We start from the raw sequence: 5,178 nt of genomic DNA, 5'->3' as shown, positions 1-5,178 counted from the left end.
GCAACAAGAAGGTCAAGGAAAGTGTGAGGGAGGCAACCTAGTGACAGAGGATGTGGAAAAAGCTAATGTACTCAATGCTTTTTTGCCTCTGTCGTCACGAACAAGGTTAGCTCCCAGACTACTGCACTGGGCAGCACAGCATGGGGAGGAGGTTACCAGCCCTCTGTGGAGAAAAAAGTGGTTCAGGACTATTTAAAAAAGCAGGACGAGCACAAGTCCATGGGGCCGGATGCACTGCATCTGAGGGTGCTAAAGGAATTGGTGGATGTGATTGCAGAGCTATTGGCCATTATCTTTGAAAACTCATGGCGATTGAGGGAGGTCCTGGATGACTAGAAAAAGGTTAATGTAGTGCCCATCTTTAAAAAAGGGAAGGAGGAGGATCTGGGGAACTACAGGTCAGTCAGCCTCACCTCAGTCTCTGGAAAAATCATGGAGCAGGTCCTCAAGGAATCACAGTGGACGAGAAGCTGGATATGAGTCAACAGTGTGCCCTTGTTGCCAAGAAGGCTAACAGCATTTTGGGCTGTATAAGTAGGGGCATTGCCAGCAGATCAAGGGACGTGATCATTCCCCTCTATTCGACATTGGTGAGGCCTCATCTGGAGTACTGTGTCCAGTTTTGGGCCCCACACTACAAGAAGGATGTGGAAAAATCGGAGCGTCCAGCGGAGGGCAAAAAAAATGATTAGGGGGCTGGAGCACATGACTTACGAAGAGAGGCTGAGGGAACTGGGATTGTTTAGTCTGCAGAAGAGAAGAATGAGGGGGGATTTGATAGCTGCTTTCAACTACCTGAAAGGGGGTTCCAAAGAGGATGGATCTAGACTGTTCTCAGTGGTACCAGATGACAGAACAAGGAGTAATGGTCTCAAGTTGCAGTGGGGGAGGTTTAGGTTCGATATTAGGAATAACTTTTTCACTAGGAGGGTGGTGAAGCACTGGAATGAGTTACCTAGGGAGGTGGTGGAATCTCCTTCCTTAGAGATTTTTAAGGTCAGGCTTGACAAAGCCCTGGCTGGAATGATTTAGTTGGGGATTGGTCCTGCTTTGAGCAGGGGGTTGGACGATGACCTCCTGAGGTCCCTTCCAACCCTAATATTCTATGATTCTATGATTCTTGGAGTGATTATTTTTTTCATTGAAAATGTGACTCAATTAATGGTTATATCAGGCAAACTGGTGGAGTTTACATCAGCATTTTAACAGTGTGTTGTTTTGATCAGGTCTACCATTTGTGTAATAGTCTCTGCTCTCTGTACAATGCGTTTTGTATCTTCTAATAACCTTCCACTCGCACACACACACACCCCCAAGAAGTTTCAACATCTCAACATCGTCTCTGAAAAAATAGCATTCCAAATACCGCTTTGTTCTGGTCTACACCTTTGTTAGCCTAAGGATCAAGGTGTCTGGATCTAAGTTTGCATGTCAACTGACCCCAATTAGAGGTATTAGAGTCAAACTCAGTGGGTTTTTAAAGCAACTGGTTTTAAAATGTTGTATAGTCTTCTCTTACCGGTATTTCTGCTCTATATCACATACAAGTTATTGATCAGTGCATCACACCTACTTTCTATATAATATCAATAAATATAATATAACATATACAAACTAATTACCATACACTTGTTTATAATTAGCTTACTACTTATGATTAGTTATCATTAACATTAGTTAGTAAAATTTACACTTTGAGGGAAAAAACCCTAGCAAACAATATAATTTATTGTTTTTTTGCTTGTAGTACAAAGAATTCCTTCCACCAGTGAGGAGTGGATGGGGTAACATAATGAGAAGGTAAACAGTATTAAACCCTGTCATAACTATAAAGGGAAGGGTGTAACAGCTGTCCTGTGTACAGTACTATAAAATCCCTCCTGGCTAGAGACTCCAAAATCCTTTTCCCTGTAAAGGGTTAAGAAGCTCAGGTAACCTGGCTGGCATCTGACCCAAAGGACCAATAAGGGGACAAGATACTTTCAAATCTTGGGGGGGGGGGAGGCTTTTGTTTGTGCTCTTTGTTTGGGTTTTCGTTCGCTCTTGGGACTGAGAGGGACCAGACATCAATTCAGGTTCTCCACATCTTTCTAAACAAGTCTCTCCTATTTCAAACTTGTAAGTAAATAGCCAGGCAAGGCATGTTAGTTTTCCTTTGTTTTCTCAACTTGTAAATGTACCTTTTACTAGAGTGTTTATCTTTGTTTGCTGTACTTTGAACCTAAGACTAGAGGGGAGTCCTCTGAGCTCTTTAAGTTTGATTACCCTGTAAAGTTATTGTCCATACTGATTTTACAGAGATGATTTTTACCTTTTTCTTTAATTAAAAGCCTTCTTTTTAAGAACCTGATTGATTTTTCCTTGTTTTAAGATCCAAGGGGTTTGGATCTTGATTCACCAGGAGTTGGTGAAAGGAAGGAGGGGGAATGGTTAATTTCTCCTTGTTTTAGATCCAAGGGGGTTGGATCTGTATTCACCAGGAGTTGGTGGGAGAAAGAAGGGGGGATGGTTAATTTCTCCTTGTTTTAAGATCCAAGGGGTTTGGATCTGTATTCACCAGGGAATTGGTGAAGGTCTCTCAAGGCTTCCCAGGAAAGGGAATTAGCTTGAGATGGTGGCAGCGGACCAGAGCTAAGCTGGTAGTTAAGCTTAGAAGTCTTCATTCAGGCCCCCACATTGTACCCTAAAGTTCAAAGTGGGGATACAGCCTTGACAAACCCCGATAATATAATCTTTTGCTAGAGGATAAGATGCCAGAGGAGTTTTGTTGTGGAGCTTTCTCCCAGTTGTACTATGACTACAATGAGAGAAAGAAGAAACCAATTGATGGATTACCAAACAAAGTAAGGTAAGGAAAAGTTGATAAAGCAACTACTGACTGTGTAGATCAGGGGTGGGAAAACTTTTTGCCCTGAGGGCTGCATCAGGTTTCCAAAATTGTATGGAGGGTCAGTTAGCAGAGGCTGTACCTCCCCAAACAGCCAGGCGTGGCTGTCCCCGCCCCCGATCTGACCCCTCCTGCTTCTCGCCATCTGACGGTCTCCCCCCGGGACTCCTGCCCCATCCAACCCCCCCTGTTCCCTGTCCCCTGACAACCCCCGGAACTCCCGCCCGACTGCCCCCTGCCACCCTATCCAACCCCTCCTCTCGTTCCTGACTGCCCCCCCTGGGAGCCCTGCCCCATCCTACCACCCCTTCTCCCTGACCGCCCCCAGAACCCCTGCCCCTGACTGCCCCCCACCGCCCCATCCAACCCCTCCTCTCATTCCTCACTGTCCCCTGGGGACCCCTACCCCATCCAACCACCCCTTCTCCCTGTCCCCTGACTACCCCCAGAACCTCTGCCCCTAGGGTGACCAGACAGCAAATGTGAAAAATCAGGACAGCGGGTGGGGGTCATAAGAGCCTATATAAGAAAAAGACCCAAAAATCGGGACTGTTCCTATAAAATTGGGACATCTGGTCACCTACTTGCCCCTGACTGCCCCCCGCCACCCCATCCAACCCCCCCTCTCCTTCGTGACTGCCCCCTGGGAACTCCTGCCCCCATTCAACCCCCCTGTTCCCTGCCCTCTGTCCGCCCCGATCCCTATCCATACCCCTGCCCCCTGACCACCACCCCGAACTCTCCTGCCCTGTATCCAACCCCCCGCTCCCTGCCTGCGGTGCCTGGAGCACCGGTGACTGGCGACATTACAGCCGTGCCGCCCAGAGCACCAGTACAGGCAGCCGTGCCGCCCGGCTGGAGCCAGCCACACCACCACGCAGCACAGAGCACCAGGTCAGGCCCTGGCTCTGCAGCTGCGCTGCCCCAAGAGCTTGCAGTCCTGCCGCCCAGAGCATTGCGCCGGTGGCGGAGTGAGCTGAGGCTGCGGGGGGGAGGGACAGCAGGGGAAGGGACGGGGGCTAGCCTCCTGGGCCAGGAGCTCAGGGGCTTGGCAGGAGGGTCCTGTGGGCCGTAGTTTGCCCACCTCTGGTGTAGATCCTATTAGTAGGTGAAAAAGTCATCTCAACCAAATTATACTACAGATTGTAAATTCCTGAAAATTGCTCTTGTAACAGCTAGCAGGAGGTTTGGAGATCAGCACACCTTTGATAATAGCTGTAACAGAGTAGTGCTTGTCTGAAGTTGAAGAATGCCACTAATGGTAAATGAGGGCAATTTATGAGCAGCTTACATTATATCTAATGGAAGTGTTCATGGGATTGGATGCATTAGTTCTGAACCTCTTAGTTCATGAAGTTTAATTAGATTTGTGTCTTCCCCAGCATTCTTATTATTCCCATGATAACACTGGATTGAAATGGTTAAAAATGTAGTTGAATAATAAATGAGTGATATCACTTTACAGCAAGAACATTTTAGTCAGACTAACAATGAGGCCTGATTGAAGAGCTCTGTATATATTTTTAAAATTCCTTTTTCTTTAAGATTAGTGAAAGGTGAGAGAAGTCAGATACTAGAAACATACCTGAAAGTTGCCTTCTCAGTCATCTGCGTTCTTTGAAATGCAGAATGACTTTCCTGTAGTTTAATTCTGTCATTTCCTGCTAAAATGGCAATCTCAAGATTCTTTACATAATGTTATTTTTTATGTTAATAAGCAGTGTTTTTGAAAGGTCAGTTTAGTTATTTGAAAAACAAAATTAAGTGATGATGAACTTTTTTTCTTTAAAAGCATTATTGCTCTGCTGTATGTAGATGCTGGGCGCAGATCCCAAGTACTGAAAGGTCAGATTAGGAATATATACACTGAGGTCAGATTTACACTAAAAACTTTTGCTCCTATACCAGTGTTGGTTAGGGTTGTGATTTTTGTGATATTTCTATATCAGCAAAAGCCCTTGTGCAGATGCAGTCATACTGGTATAAAAATGCTTCTGCTGTTATAGCTTATTTCACTCAGGGAACTGGTACAGCTATCTTGGCAAAAGCACTTTTTTTTGCCAGTATATGTTGCATATACAGACTAGGAGAGTTTGCAAGCAAATAGCTATACTGTAGACTATACTTCAGATTGTGGAAGAATAGCCCCCAATGATTTTAAAGGTTAAACTCTATTGTTGTTCTATTGTTTTCTAAAGCAGTAAAACCTGGAGGCAAGTGGAATTGTTTGAATTATTGGATGCCTTTCAAAGGACAACGATATGACCTACATTTGCAGAGATGACAAAGAG

Source organism: Malaclemys terrapin, chromosome 1, assembly GCF_027887155.1.
Source record: "Malaclemys terrapin pileata isolate rMalTer1 chromosome 1, rMalTer1.hap1, whole genome shotgun sequence".
Taxonomy (NCBI): domain Eukaryota; kingdom Metazoa; phylum Chordata; order Testudines; family Emydidae; genus Malaclemys; species Malaclemys terrapin.
The sequence above is the reverse complement of the archived record's forward strand: the minus strand, read 5'-3'. Positions refer to the sequence as shown.